At 36.5% G+C, this 16967-nt stretch overlaps 1 protein-coding gene across 2 annotated transcripts in view; it reads right to left on the reverse strand.

The window, feature by feature from the left end:
• Pdgfd (platelet derived growth factor D) overlaps positions 1-16967 on the reverse strand; it is a 223241-nt gene that overhangs the window by 177663 nt on the left and 28611 nt on the right. The window lies entirely within an intron of this gene.

Genomic DNA, 16967 nt, shown 5'->3' on the forward strand with positions numbered 1-16967 from the left:
TTCATAAACATTTTGGTGGAATTCCACCTGGTGCTTTTTCTTTTTCTTTTCTTTTCTTTTTTTTTTTTTTTTAAGTTTTTAAATCATTGATTTAATTTTTTTTAATATGTAAAGGCCATTAATGATTTTACATTTCTTCTTGTTTAAATTTTGGCAGATTGTATCTTTCAAGGGATTGGTTGATTTGTTCTTTCATCTAGGGTATCAAATTTGTGGACCTAACATTGTTTATAATATTTTTCTATTATCCTTTTACTAGCCATAGGATCTGATCTGTAGTAATATATTTCCTCAATTTCATCACTTGATGCCTAAATCACTGTAGTTGGCAAGTATCTGGTTTCCAGTTATCCTCATGGTATAGTTTATTTTTACTGTGCCTCTGGATGAATTTTCCCTAAACCTTTTTAAATTGTCACTCCTGGTTTTGTAATGAATCTCTATTACTTATAGGACAGAATAAGTTCAAACTTTTAACTTAGTATCCAAGGCCTTCAGCCATTTATCCCCTCCCTAGTTTTTCAATGCAGTTCAGCATCCCTTATCTAAGATGCTTGACACAAAACTGTTTTAATTTTTAAATTTATTATTATTTTGGAATATTCACATATATGTCATTAGATCTTGGGGATGGATATGAGTAGTGTGCCAGCATTTTGACTGCAACCTGCCAAAGGAGGTTCATGTGTGATATCTTCCACTTGTGACATCAAGTTGACATTTCAAAATTTTAGATTTTGGAATACTTGGAATTTTGTATTTGCAAATTAGGAATATTCAACCTGAATTTCCTTTTACCATTTTTCCAACAAACTTTGCAGCCACCAAACTGTATGCAAAGATAATTTTATGTGCATTTACTGTCAAGGGAACTTCAGGTTGCTCTTTTCTCCACATGGCATGCTCTCTTCTTCCTATCCTCTATTCTTCCTCTCATTAGAGTCATTCCTACAGGGGGCTCTGCATTGTTCTTGTAGGATCTTTATTTCTTTGGAACTCCTTGGCTTTTACAACTATCTTCTCACAGGAAGCAGCAACTGGGACTCTTCCTGTGTTCATTCCTTACTCCCTAACTAGATGAGATGTTCCCTGAAAGAAAGACTCATATTTTGTCTGTGTTTTCCAGAGCTCAAAAGCAAAACAGACTTTAGAACACAGGGAGCCAACAATAAATAGCACTGTATGGACTAACTTGACCACCCACTGCAGGTACATTTAAATGACAGGAAGCCACATTCTGGAGAGGAGAATGATTTCCTTTTTTAATCTAACAAAAGCACCTGGAGATACAAAGTGACAGCACACTTCACCTTCCTTTTGTGGTCTCCCACTGCTTTGCATTAACAACAGATCTTTGAATCCAAATAGACTAGATTTTAAAGAACAAATTGAAAGTTTAATTTGATTGTCCACAATGCAGACACATAGTTTTCCTCAGGCACCTGTAACATCCCTTCTAATCCAGGTAACAATGTGAATAAATGGAAGAGATATATATTTGAAATTTTAATTTAGTGAAACAATTTTCACTTAAAAATATCTGTATCTGTTGAGTATAGTTCATAGTACTCTAAAAAAAGTGTACAGATTATCCAGAATTAAAGAAATTTAAAACTAATGTTTTAGAGATCATTTAGTACTGTGATACTAAATTATCTATGGGAATTGACTAGCTTTTATTTTTATGTTTCTGATCTGCAGTCTGCTATGGATGAATAATTTTGTAAAAGATAGTAAAATAAATTATTAAAAAGTGAAATAATTAAAAATACAAAGCCTTTAGGAATACGGATCCATTTTTTAATCATTAGATTCAACAGATATAAAATTATTATGACAAATTAAGTAAAATTGTTGTGTGGTTTCTCTCAATCTCTGTGCTTAACACATCAAAGACCAGTTAGTTTATGGTCTGTTACTAGCTCTCAAATCATACTTGGAGTAGCACTTAGAAAGTCTCCTTCTTTGACAGATGATGAAAATGAGACCCATAATAATTTCCAATTGATTCTGAGATCTGACTGTGTATCACGCATTCATCTTGGCCTTTCATGTGTATTTTTTATTCTAGTCCTCAAAAGATCCTTTCTGCATAAACATTATCCTATTTGATAGTTGCGGAAACTGAAGCTTGTAAACTGTGACACACCTGACGACAAAGCAGCAAACCTGAAGATAACCAAGCATCTTTATTCTGGTCCTATAATAAGATTGAAAATAACAACTTGCAAGGAATAAAGGTCCACCCTTCAGCTAATGAAAAGTCTTGTGAAAGAAGAAACAAACTTGCCCTTGATTTCAATTTTGAGTCTTGGAGTTTGCACAGCTGGCCTCCATCCTGATAACTATGTGTGTGTGTAAGAAGAACGAGGAAGAAAAGAACAGGTGGAGAGAAAGCTGACACAAGAAGGAAATGTCTGCTGGTCCACACGAGGTCGCATAAGGACAGGGATCATTGATGCAGGACCCTGGGTCTCCCACCCACGACATGCAGCTGTGTTTGCGTTTCATTCTCCCCTACTAATGCTAATCCCAACAATTTAAACCATTAGGGAACTTGGGGAGTTTGTTATTTCTTTCTTTCTTTTTTTAAAGATTTTCTTTTCCAGGGATCTTCCATGGGAGTAAATATTTATTAAATGTTGTATCTTATTTGGGAAATAATCTCCTTTTGTTTCATAAAAATAAAATAAATAAATAAATAAATAACTCTAAGTAAAAGACCAGCAGCATAGCATTTAGCTGGGAATCTGCTATTGACCAATGATGGCTTTTCCCATGTAAGAGGGTCTGGAATAAACAAAACTTCACCCACTAACTCTTTGAATATAAAAAGCAGAAAAGGTACCTATTAGGGCAATTGTTTAGACATTTCAAGTAAAAAGTTTTTGAAGTGTCTAGCTATTGTCTCAAATCACTGCTTTATTGGTTGCTAGTGAACGGTAAATAATGAGTACATGCATGTATTATTCATAAGCAGTCTATTAATTTTTAAACCTGGTAAACTATGAGACAATATTATCCTGAAGCTATAAATTCAACTAATTAAATATGTTTAAAGCGGCATTCTTTTGTCTTTATTCTGGACTCATGTAAAAGAAGTAATAAAATAACTTTGTAGCAAAGCTCACAATTTTGATGCAAACTTTGAAAGATTTTTCAAATGCCCTTTGGGCTGTCCATAATACCTGTATTCCTCAGTCTTAAATTCCTCATCAGATTTGGTATTTCTTTAATGTGACTTTGCCTTTGTTTGTTTTAGTATCTACAGTAGTCATTGGGTGCTGATTCCAGATAACTGAGAAAAGTAATAAATATTTGCTTCTAATTGTCAAAGCCCCAAGTACCACAGTCCTTCTGAGGCTATTCATTAAGTTATAGGACACAGACTAAAGATCACATTTGGCAGGGAGCTGAAAAATAACTGTTTTAGTCATGTGGAATTTATATGACAGGGTGAAAGTTCATGATATTGGTGAACTATGGAAGTAGAGATGTCCAGTAAGCAGTCATACTAAGAGTTGCTATGACTGCCCCTAAAGAATGTGTGGGAAGAGAAGAGGGCCTAAACAGAATCCTAGAGAACAGTTCCCTTAAATTTATCAAGGCTTTCTTTTAACCTTCCACTAACAATGCCTTCAAGTGCACTGTGCCAAGCTGCAAATACTGTGGTGTCCCAGGTGTTTTGTCTACAGACCCAAAGCCAACTCAAGTCCTCTTCCTCCTCCCCTTCCATCTTAAAGCCACAGAGAACCTCTGTACCAGTCTCCTCTAACACAAATATAACAAGGACAGAGGGCAAAGAGCAAAATGAACGCCAGTATTTTTTTTTTTTAAGCATTGTCAGACAGGAGGAAAGAAAGGTTCATTTTGCATATGTGGCTGTTGAAATAGAAATTCAGAGTAATCTGTGAGCAATTTCAAGAGCTATATTCCACTTTAGAACACAAAAGAACTTTATTATTATTTAGGTACCAACTGTGTTTGGGCTGTATAATAGGTGTTGGGTTGTTTTGCATCAACATCCATTAGAATGGTCAGATTCCTATGGTTAGATGACTAACAGACATTTAGAGCCTTCATCTCCACTAAGTGTAAATATTACAAATGTTTACATTAATTAAACCGACTCTGTTCACATATTTCTTGTTTATTCAGACCAAGTTCATAAAATTGATTTTATTTATCTAAGTGGCTAGAAAAAGTTTAGATGCTTTTTTACTAGTTTATAGTGAAGCAAAGTCTTGCAGACAAATGTAACTGTTTCAATAACTTAATAAACTATTTTTTTCAGTATTGACTCCAGTCCAAACCATTGTGTGTCCTAAGACTCTACGAAAATGAAGGTCTCCCTCCTTGGAAAAGCTGCCCTCCACATGCAGGCTTTCTGTGCACATAAGCTGTGGAAGCAGTTTCAACAAACGGCTTTCGCAGTCCAGAGCAGTTAGCAAAATCACTTTTTGTTCATCTTCTAGTAGAACACATAAAAAAAATCACCATTTGGCTAGCATTTGTTTTAAAACAAATCAGTCAGAAATACTAATTTTTAGACTTCCTTCTTTTACTGTTGAAATTGCTAATAAAAGAAGTACTCCAGTGGTCTTTAAAACTAAGTTTACTCTCTTTACTGAAGACTTCCAGCATCACCCTTGGGCCTTCTGCTAAATTTCAGGAATAGCTAAAGCTTGGCAGCTCCTTCCATTAACTAGAAGTAGGAGAGGAAGAGTTACAAGAATAGTAGATTTGCCATAGGCTGCACTGATGCCATGGGTTGGAATGGAGTCTCCTGCACAGGTACCTTAGAGTAGAAAGCCTCTGAGAAGCAAGTCCTTCACAGGCTGAACTTCCTGCTTGCAGCTATTTGACCTTGAACAGTTACTGAACCTCTCTAAACTTTAGTATCTTTATCTGATAGTAGGGCTAAATATATACCTCATAGGATTGTTTTTAGATCAAAAGAATTAATAAATAAGAGAGCTTTACGTAACAAGAGCATGATTATTCACCCTCTTCCTTTTTACTTTTTTTTAAAGAGGTAACATTTTTTAATTTTTTTTAGTTGTTGATGGACCTTTATTTTATTTATTTATATGCAATGCTGAGAATCAAACCCATTGGCTCACACAGGTTGAGCAAGCACTCTACCACTGAGCTACAAACCTAGCCTCCCTCTTCCTTTTTATTATTACCATGCATTATTCTGAGAGGATTTCTACTTTAAATAAAGTACTTGTGAGAAATCTTAGCTTCAGACTTTAAAATTGCTCATAAAGTTCAAATGAAACCACATGACATTACACCAAAGTTTCTTGTTTATAGACTCCTGAAAAATGTTCCACTATTAGGAACAAAATGTTCCTAATTACTATCAAATTACATGTTATTACTTTACTAAGTATTTACCAATGTGTCTTCATAAGACCACAAAATATTCTTATGATATTTACTTGTGAAAATATCAAACTTCCTATAATCCTATTAGCTAGAACATGTATGAGTACCCTTGAGGCTGAAATTGGGCAGTGGGTAAAGCTGTTCATATCAAGGCAGACAATGATCCTACCATAATAGGTCTATGTGCAACATGTTCATTTCAGGACACCAGCACAATGGTGACACCATCACATACAGCAAGTACCAATCATCCCTCATGTATCACACCAGGAAGATCAAAGCTCACATGGAGTTGCAGCACCACAGAGAGACCCCCTGTGGCCACAATGGTGGTCTGGAGGAGGGAGAATGCTTTTCAGCCAATCCTGCTGTTTCTTTCCCTGTGGAGAGAACTCCACAGCCTCAAGCCCCAGCCTCCCACTCCCATTCCCAAAGAAAAGTAACTCGGTTTTTACACAGTAAGTTTGGGATAAAAAACTGAGTATGCATAGTTCTCAATGTCTCTCTCCCCAACACACACACACACACACACACACACACACACACACACACACACACACACACCTTAGATGCAAGTAGCCTGCAAGCAGGAGGCACAAGGTCAGCTGGACTCCCTTTTAGAGTTCACTGGAGCAGATGCACTGGGAGGCAGTCCCCACTCCAACATCCTGGCACCTAAGACTCTACTCCCATGAGCATCCTCAACACCAGTTTTCCTAGTGTCATCTGCCTTGCCCTTTTGCCTGTTTCTCAGTGGTTTCAGAACCTAGATGCGAAGATAAGTATTATTCAGTGGATCTGATTAAAGTCCAACAAGATACAACTGTTATTCAGGTGCTTCTTTTAGGTAGGGGGAAACTTTGTTGGGCACTTATATGCCAGGCATTGCACTGGAGGCTAAAGATGTTTAAGATATAATTTCTGTTCTTAAGGAGATTAAAGGCTAGCAAGATGCATAAACAGAGCATATCAAATCAATGTGGCAGGTGCTATACGACTAGCACACATGCAAATCATTTGTACAATGCTCTGCTAACAGAGGCAAAGAGAAGTGCTCATTCACAGGTACCAGCTATAATTCTACAATATCTCTCCTACACAGCAGCACAAACTGCAATTAAAAGAAGTTATAGGAGCCAGGCGCCATGGCACTCACCTGTAATCCCAGCAGCTCAGGAGGCTGAGGCAGGAGGATCGAGAGTTTAAAGCCAACCTCAGCAAATGTGAGGCACTAAGCAACTCAACGAGACCCTGTCTCAAAACAAAATACAAAATAGGGCTGGGGATGTGGCTCAGTGGTTGAGTGCCTCTGAGGTCAATCCCTGAAACCTCCCCCCCGCCCCCAAAAAAAACAGAAATTATAGAAATAGCTGTGAAAACACTCTGGGAGAGGGGAATTAATTTGCAAATTATTGTTACTTCTCTTGGAGTAACATTATGTGGGCTCTCAATTGCATATAAAGCTTTGTGCTACAGCAGTAGCATTTAACTTCTACCTCTGGAGAAATTGGGGAAGAGGGGGAACACACAGAGGCTTTCAGAGACTCAAGATCCTCTAGCAACATGAATCCCTTGTCCACTCCCACCCTAGCTCTGCTTTCTCATATTTTATTCTACAAAAGGGTTCTTTTTAAATACGTTCTTTTTTAGATATACATGACAGTAGAGTGTATTTTGACACATTATATGTACATGGAGTGTATCTTATTCTAATAAGGATCCCATTCTTGTGGATGAACATGATGTGGAGTTTCACTGGTCGGGTATTCATATATGAACATAGGAAAGTTATGTCCGATTCATTCCACTGTCTTTCCTATTCTTATCCCTCTCCACTCCCTTCATTCTCCTTACAAAGGAGTACTTCAAAAGAAAAAAGTTAAAGAAAGAGAAAAGCTATTATAGATGAACTTTAACCTGTGAGGTAGGAAGTGGCCAGAGCCAAGGCCTGCCTGGGAGCTGCAGGCCAGGCCACACAGCCCACTATTCAAGCCAGCGAGTCCCATATTTTGCAGCACATTGGACTTGCCTGGGTGTTGTCAAAAACACGATGTGATGTCTAGATCCCATCCTCACACCTTCTGATTTAATCAGTATGGGGCGTGATCTGAACATAGAGATTTCTTTTAGTTTCCAGATGATTCTAATATGCAGCAATTTAGAAAACTGCTGTCACAGACAAAATTCTATTCACTTTCCAAAGGCTCAAACATGTGTCATGGGAAAGTCTGAACTCTAATCTGGTTCTAACAAGCATTTAACTCCACACACTTAGTAAATTCTAAACTTTGCAGAGGTAACTGCACAGAGCAGCTTTTGACAATCCTGGTACATGGATACCCTAGTCAAGGTTTTGTTGAGGTTTTTTTGCAAGCATAAAAAAAATGATGCTGGATTTAATTTTGAAGATTCATGTGTCTGTGTGTGATGACAAAGAGCTTCAAAATTTAAAGAAGAATATGAACAAACAACCAGTAGTAAAAAGGAAAGGACTAGGAAAGCTCAGAGAATGTCAGCACAGAAATTCAGGGACCTTCTCCTGATTTCCAGCACAGCCACTTATTCATAGTTTTTCCTAGTATTATTAGCATTTAGTGCTTCCAGATATTTAGTGTCTGTGCTTCATTACATCCCTGTTATAAACTCTGAGGAGAAAACTATGAGCCCAGTATTCTAGCTTCCCATTTCTCTCCAGTACATTTTGTTAACTGTTAGAGTTACCCTGTTCCACCTAGGAGGGAAGGAGAAGGAGAGACTGAATGGTGCACTACATAAAAAATGGATTAATCTATCAAAAAATGCTATGTAGTTTAAAACATGTGCCCACACAGCTTCATCCAGAGAGAAGATGCCCTTGTTCTCTGGCCTGTGTCCACTAAGAGTCATTCATGATAGCAAACACAACACCTTTCACACTTACCAACACCTCAATGGTAGCAGTGTCATCCCAGCTGAGATGCTCCGGATACATTGTAAAAAGGGCACAAGTGGAAAATTCCATGCATGACTACATGCATGTTTCTCCTTTCCTTTCTATGCCCACCATAAACAACGAATAATAGATGTTGATGGCAAAAAGAAAAAAATTACTGATTAATAAGGATCAGTGTAGATTTTTTTTTTTTCTGAATGAGAAGGATCTGATTTAAAGTTCCAGCTTCTTATTTTGGAAATTTACCATAATTCACTAGGTTCCAATTTATTGAATTTTAAAATGATGATAAAAATTATATCTTCCTGGAAGATTTATTCTGAAAATTAAATGAGATAATGCATATGAAGTTCTTGGCAGTATACACATACAACTATTTTTTATTATTATTTTTACTATTGCTTTTTTTTTTTGCTTTTTTTGCTTCTATTGATATTCATCTTCTACAATGGCAAATATTATTTGTACAAAAAGAAAGAAACAATAAAGGGTGTTTAATTATAATATTGGATTTAGAAATCAAATTACCCTCATGGTGACCTAGAAATGCCAACCTCATACATCTAGTGAGGCAGCAGCATGTTCAAATCAATAGTGTGACCACAAGTCTTAGAGGAAACATTGCAAATGTTCTGCAAGTATATCTTGAAATTTTTAGAATCAACTAGAAATCTATATAACAGAAAACTGAAAGGAAATTGGCAGAATACACAGAATCCTGCTTCCAACTCAAGCTCTGCATTTTCATGTCAACTAAGGTCTCACTCTGTCACTGTCATCTCTGTTTTGTGTTTTTCCTTTCTCCTTTCTGCAGGAAACATCTTCCAGGTATCACTATGTGGCAGCTATTTCACACCCTGCAGAGTGGCTTAATGATGAGGAAACCCTGACCCATCATGCAACACGAAGATTTTACAGCACTTCCCATCAACTCTCTCCTTAATCTGAAACATTTCTTCTTGTTGCCATCTTGAATCATGAACAGACACACAGGAACAAATACATGCTTTCTAATCATGTCTCTAGGAATATCTTCTTTTGCTTTTCTAGTTAGGAACACTGAGAAACAAGAAAAAACAGGAGAATAAAACCTGCTGAGAGGGTTGCAGGCACAAGTGTGCACCAACATCAGCTCCTTCTTGGCAGCAGCAGCATGCAAAAAGTTGGCACCGAACATGTATACAATGGAATATTATTCAGCTACAAAAATTAAATCCTATGATTTTCAGTAAAATGCTATAAAATCGGAAGATATATTAAATGAAATAAGTCAGACATAGATAGACAAAGTCTGCATGTTCTCATATGTGAAAACTAAAAAGTTTATCTGAATGTAGAATGGTGATTTCTAAAGGCTGTGAAGGGTGGAAATAGAGGAGAGAGAAGGAGATTAGATAACAAGTTCTAAAATGTAGTTATATAAAAGTAATAAGATCTAGCAATCTATAGCATGTGGAGTGCTTTCAGTTCACAATAACCTATTATACATTATGAATAACTACAACAGAGGAGCTTGAAGACTGCAAATATAAAGTAACAATAAGGAGCTAGGAAAGTTCATTACCTCCATTTGATCAGTATAAATTGTATACATGGATCTAATTATCACACTGCATCCAGTAAATAAGTACAACTAAAATTATAACTTAAAATGTTGATATCAGAGTTTCTCTTAAAGCAAAAATTTCAAGTTAAGTAAGAATAGTTCCTACTTAGGATGGTCTGACTTAATGATTTTTCAGTTTTACAATGGTGAGAAAGCCATAAGCATTTAGCAGAAGCCATACTTTGAACTTTTAATTTTGGGCCTTTCCTGGGTCAGTGATATGCAGTATGACACTCTCTTGTGACATTGGCAGAGGTGAGCTGTAGCTCAAAGTCAGCACATGATCAGGATCACAAGGGTAAATACTGATAATGCACGTATAGTATACTGTGTTCAGTGATTACATGGGATAGTCAACACTCCGTGATCAAAAGGGCCTTGGTTAGATGATTTTTCCCAGCGGTAGACCAGTGTGTTTTGATCACATTTAATCAGGTTAGCTAAGCTATGATGTTGGTAAGTTAGGTATGCATGTGAAATGCATTTTTATTTACACGCATAGCCTATGATGGACTTATTGGAATGTAATCCCGTTGTAAGTTGAGGAGTCTCTGTTCTATGATCAGTTTCTTGGAGGTGGAGGGTGAGATATGAAGGCAAGAGTTGAAAAGAGATAATCAAAGCAAGAAAGAGCCATGGCTTTGAGTTAAAACAATCTTCAAGAAAACAGTTCAATTTTAATCCCCCATTTTGTCCTGCAACTTCAAGTGAAGCTGAAGTTTTCGTCCTGCTGATCCCATACTCCTTGACATCTTGTGAGACGGCACTGTAAAGAGGCACCAGCATCACCAAGAAGCAGTGGGAGTATTACAAAGAGAGGGGCAGATGTTTGGGCCTCTCGTGGTGACCTCCCCCAAAGTGAATGAGGAATGGCCCTCACAGTGCAGGCCATGGTACAGAGAAAAGCAGTTGAACTGGCTTTGGTGGGCATGGGGTTAGCCCATTCCTCCAAATGGCTAAGATGTGATCTTGGCTAGGGGTAGGGTAATGTCTGAGTTAACCATATCAATGTCTCTGGCTGCTGAGTCATAGGACAGAACATAAAAATACTCTCACATCAGTCTTTTGTACAACCAACTGTACCAGCCTTCCTTACTGCTTGAATGAATTACATGTGGCCCTGCAGGGCTTTTGACCCTACTGTCCCTCTTCTTGAACACCCTTCTTGGAGGATGGCTCATTTTTGTCATTCCAGTTTTGGCTCAAACAACCCTAAACAGACCTTCTCAGATCACTTGTCTAAAGTATCTCCCTCCCTTGGCTCCCGCAATTTTCTCCCACTTCACCATTTTTTTTTTCTTAACTTCCAACAATTTCATTTTCTTCTATTAAACTAGTTTACTGAATCCAAAAGGTCATTCAATATAAATTTTGCCATCTTGTACAATCTCAACCAAGTTGCATCTGTCAGTTACACTGTAACATATTTCCTTACCATTTTGATTGTATATATAATCAATTTTCTTACAACCTTAATTTTTTTTTTGTATTTTTAATTGGAAGAACTCTTGTAGACACATATAGACATGATTTTTATCACATGTCACTTTTGTACATAGACAATAACAAAATATAAATGAGATGTGTTTTCATTTTGCAATAAAATGTAAGGTTGCAGTAATTCTTTCAAAAATGAATATTGTTATCACCGATGTGAAATTTAGGTCCCACTGCTCTGTTTCGTAACTTTTTTTATTGTTAAATCATAATGTAAGCCCAAAGACATCTTAAATGGCACTGAAACTCAATGTATGTAATGCAACCAATGCACATAATGCAACTGAAGTGGCCATCAATATGCCCCTCTTTGAACAAGTCTGGGTATAAGCCCCAAATGACAGGCCAATGATGAGAAAGACACCTTTCCTTGTGAGCTCCATATGACTTCAAAATAGGAAAAACTGTGTATCTTACAATCATTGCAATAAGCTAATTGGTTGTTTACCATCTTCCCCACTTGTTTCTCCATCACTAAAACATAAGGTCTGTGAGAACAGGGAATTTGCCTATGTTTTTCTAGAACCTAGAAAATAGTAGGTACTCAAAAAATATGTATTCAGAGAATGAAAATGTGCTCTCTCTTAAAGCTGGTGCTTTACCACCCAGAGTGATGTAGCATGGGACAACAATTAAATGTAATTTCTCTGTCAACTTACAACAAGTGGTTTTTCTGGTTTAGTAATTTTGCCTTGAAGGTTTGCTGTCACCAATGAGGAGAAATGCTACCTAATCTCCCAAGACAGAGACATTATTTCAATGTTTTCCTTCAAATATCCTAGATGGCAATGAACTGTAAAAAAGTAAAATAAAATAAAATAAAAATGGGATGCTTGGTGATCCACTCTCTGATGTGATAACCTCTAGGCTGAAATTCTCATTTGCAGAAGCCTTCTAAAACAGAGATAAAAGTGACAAGTGGCACCACAATGAATCTTTGGATGCATGCACAGAGAGTTTCCATTAAAACACATACTATCCCTTTCAGGTTCAGGAAGTCTAGAGATATAAATACCTACTGACAGGTCAAGCACGCCAAAGGCCAGGAAAGAACCAGAAATCCAGGTAGTATTAGATAAAACTCAGCTTTTTATCCAACTGTATGAAATTCATATCACTTAACCTTAATTCAATTTTCATTGTTTTCTCTGACTTGATACTCTCTTGGCATGTTCCCTCTTTATAGTTGGCTAGGTAAAATTGTACTTAATAGATAAATAAGAACTCTAATAAAATTCATTAGAAGCCATTCATCCTTTCAAAAGTTCTACACAAGTAGTATAATCTTGACATGTACATATCCAGTTAAATTTCAGATATCACTGTAAGAGTTTTTTTTTTTTTCTTTCTTAATACATGCAGCCAAAGATCTATCGTGGTAGCACCTGTCAGTTTTATCTCCACTTTACCAGGCTTCTGCAAATGAGAATTTCAGCTTTGAGGTTATCACCTCAGACAGCGGATCACCAAACATCGCATTTATTTTTTTTTAACAGTTCATTGCCATCTAGGATATTTAAAGGAAAACACTGGGATGATGTCTCTGTCTTGGGAGATTAGATAGCATTTCTCCTCATTGGTGGCAGCAAACCTGCAAGGCACAATTACTAGACCAGAAAAACCACTTGTTGTAAGTTGATGGAAAAATTGCATTTAGTTGTTGTCCAGCATTACATCACTCTGGATGCTAAAGCACCAGCTTTAAGAGAGAGCACATCTCATTCTTTGAATAGATTTTTTTTCTTTTTTTTTTTTTTTTTTTTTTTTTTTAGTACCTACTATGTTCTAGGCCCTAGAGGTACATAAGCCCTATGCAGAGATGTCATGATGTAGTCATCTACTTTTCTACAGACAGACATAAAATGCTCAAAGACCTCAGTTTAGATTCCCTGTAGCTTCTTTTCTAATCTCTTTACCGAGACTCTTGTTTTGTGTTGATTTTTCTTGATGTCTACTAAGTATCTTTCTAATTCTCCTGTGTTCCTTATATTCTCTAACATAAATAAGGCAGCCTTATAAAACCATTCTGCAAAGAAAGTAATCAGCTAATTACTACAGATTATATAAATATATATATATATTTTTTACTTGTCACTGGATCTTTATTTTATTTATTTATATGCAGTGCTGATAATCGGACCCAGTGCCTCACACATGCTAGGCAGGTGCTCTACCACTGAGCCATCACCCCAGCCCCAAGTAATATATAGCTTGACATCATCATTTTGAGGAATTTTCCATGCTGAATATTTATGTGCTCATCAAGACCATTTTTCTCTCCTTATCTACCCAAGTCACCCCCCAATACTAAACCTACCTTTTTGTGATATTCTGAGAAGATAACAAGTGAACAATGTGATGGTGTGACAAGCTATGCAGTGACTGTATCAGGATAGGATAGTCTATGCTGTAGTCACAGAATCACCACAGCTTGACTCAAAGCATCGATTGCTCACATAAATTCAAACAAATTTAGGTTACCCTCTGCCAGCTTAACATTTGGAACTCCAAATTATTACTATCCACCAGCTATAATTAGTGGATATATATTAATAAAGGATAATTCATAAAGTAATGCCTAGCTTACAGTAGTACTTAATAAGGTTTATTTATTATATTCAAATATTATTTAAATTGTTTCTATATTAATATAATATAAAAATATTATCATTATGAGAATTATCATGTTATTATATTTAAATAACCATTTAGTTTTATGCATTGGTTATTATTTATAGTCATTTTATAAAACTATTTTCCTAAATAATGAGAATTGAACAATATGAGCAAATTTTTCCATATCCCACTTGGACAATTAAACAATTCACATAATTTTTCCAATTTTATCCTTTATTAGTAAATTACAACAGGAAATAAATAGGTAAGGTACAAATATTCAGTTTTAATCAATCACTTTAAGCATAATCCTTACGTTACCACCAATCACATGAAAATGGATTTAACTTGGTTCTTATAATATTTACAGTATACATACACGGAGCCATGAGTAGCTATGGAACTTCCAAGCACCTTGAGAAGAGGAACTGTGCTAAAATGTTTAAAGGAGGTATGCATGAATTTGTACATTCCTTAGGATCCTCAATACATTTCTTCAAAATCTAGCAGAAGAAATTGTACACTGCCCCACACACTTAATCATAAACAGCTCAGTCTTCTTCCAATTGTAATTGAGCTGAAGATATTTAAAATATTTTAGAAAAACAGAGCTGGGGATACAGCTCTTTGGTAGATCACTTGTTTAGCATGCAAGAAGCCTTGGGTTCAATCTCCTGCACTGCAAAAATAATAATAAATCAATAAACGAACAAAAATGTATCTTAGAAAAATGCCTTGAAGAGAATCCATAAACAATTTAATTTGTTTACAAAAGGAAAGAATTATCATTTTTCCATACTCCCTTGTTAAACATAAATGGGTATTTTACACCTAATTTTATAACTTTATTTATACTCAGATTAGGATACCACAGTCCTTAGGTCTCATATCCAAGTCCATTAGCAAGTTTTATTCACTGTTTCTCAAAAATATTATGTGAATTCATCTACTGCGCTCCATCTCTCTGCTCCCATCCTAGATTGAGTCAACATTATTTCTTACTTGAACTGCTTCAACTGACCCTTAACTAGTTTTTATCCCACCCTTGACTCATCCTTATATCCTCCCCATCATAATCTATTTCTCTCTGATACCTGACAACCAAACTGATTTAAGATTCTCCAATGTAATACCTTTCCATTTCATTTCAAATAAATGTCAGTTCTGCCCATAAAACTGCTAAAAGATCTTCTCATCTACTGTCACTCTGGCTCTTACTCATTGTGCATAAAGGCTATTGTAACCCATTATCCTGAACTTAGTGGCCTAAAACAATAGTAATTTATTCTCTCACAGTTCTAGAGGCCAAAAGCCTGACATCAAGGTGTTGGCAGAGTCACGCTCCCCGAAGAGGGCCAGAGGAGGCTCTATGTTCCTTGTCTCTTTAGCTTCCAGGTGTTGCCAGCTTCCCCTACTTATGACTGCATCACTCCAATCTGCCTCCATCTTCACATTTCTTCCGCCTTTTCTGGGGGTCTCCCCTCTTCTGTATCTGTGTAGTTCCCTCTGCCTCTCCCTTATAAGAACATACGTAATGAGATTTAAGCCAAGCCTGGATAATTAAGAATAATCACTTCATCTCAAAATCTTTAATTGAATCACATCTGCAAAAACTTTACATTGAAAAGTAACATCCATAGGTTGTAGGAATTAGGACCAGATTCCAGCTGATACAACATGTTTCAGCAGGCTGGCCTTCTTTCTTTTCTCCAGCCTTTGGGTATTTGTACTTGTTCCCACTTCCTGGAAATATTCCTGCTTCTAGCCTTCACAAAGCCTCCTTTTTACTATTCATTTCAGATGACACCTCCAGAGTTTGTTATTCCATCATCCACCTAACATTGGCTTCTCCACCCCATCCACTGTCACAATGCCCTGTTTATTTTCCCTCTAGTACTTCTGGAAATCATCTTGCTTCTTTTTTAGTGTCTTTTGCTTTCCCACCCCTAGTAGAAAGCAAGTTCCATGGAAGCCTGTAATTTGTCTCCCTTGGCCGCTATTGCACATTGAGGACCTAAAACATTGCCTAGTATGATGGTAAACATTCCAGTGTTTGTTAGATAAATGAAAGATTAAATGATGCCAGCAACTAATAAAATGCCATCCAATAAAGTCATTTCTGCAGTCTCAATTATCATCTGGAACCTAGAAATCATGAATAATGAAATAGGAATCATGAATAATTTCACCAAGATGTTTTTATCATGATTTTATAAGCTAATGAAGTTTTACAAAGCTCAAGGAACTTCTGTAGCTGAACTTCAGCCATAGTGATAGGCATAGTTTTAAAGCTCTCAGTATATTTCCAGCTTCTATATGGAGGAGCATAGAGTAAAGATGCCCAAACATTTACATACTTGGAGCAATCTAGTGTCTGCGATACTAGATATTCAAGTGTATGTTTTAGTACTAACAAATGCTCAAGTTCTCTGCAAATGCTGTCCTAATATAGGACCTTACTGACATGTATCACTATGTGTATGTTATTTTTAATTCACAGAAATTACATATCACTCCTTGAATAAACAGCAATAAGAATCACAAGCATTTATTAAGATATATATTGAGATACTGCTATGTGTAATATAATGTACCACACAAGTTCAAGAATACAAAAGTTGTGTTATGAGTTCCATTACATGCATCAGAAAGAAAAGAAAGAAAAAAAAACAGAAAGAAAGGCAAGCAAGCAAGCAAGCAAGAATGAAAGCCCAAAGAGAGAATACAGCATGCTAATATGTGGCAATGCTATGGGTCCTGGTGAGCCTCGCATCTGGGATCCAAGCATCTTATTTTCTAGGGACACAATCTGGTAAAATGAAAGTTTTCCTAACAGTCACAAAAATGAGAACCTCTTAAATGATGACATGGCCCCATGTCAAGGTAGACATCTGTGAGGATCCACATCTGTGTGGCACACAG

This window comes from Ictidomys tridecemlineatus, chromosome 4 (genome assembly GCF_052094955.1).
Source record: "Ictidomys tridecemlineatus isolate mIctTri1 chromosome 4, mIctTri1.hap1, whole genome shotgun sequence".
Classification (NCBI taxonomy): Eukaryota; Metazoa; Chordata; class Mammalia; order Rodentia; family Sciuridae; genus Ictidomys; species Ictidomys tridecemlineatus.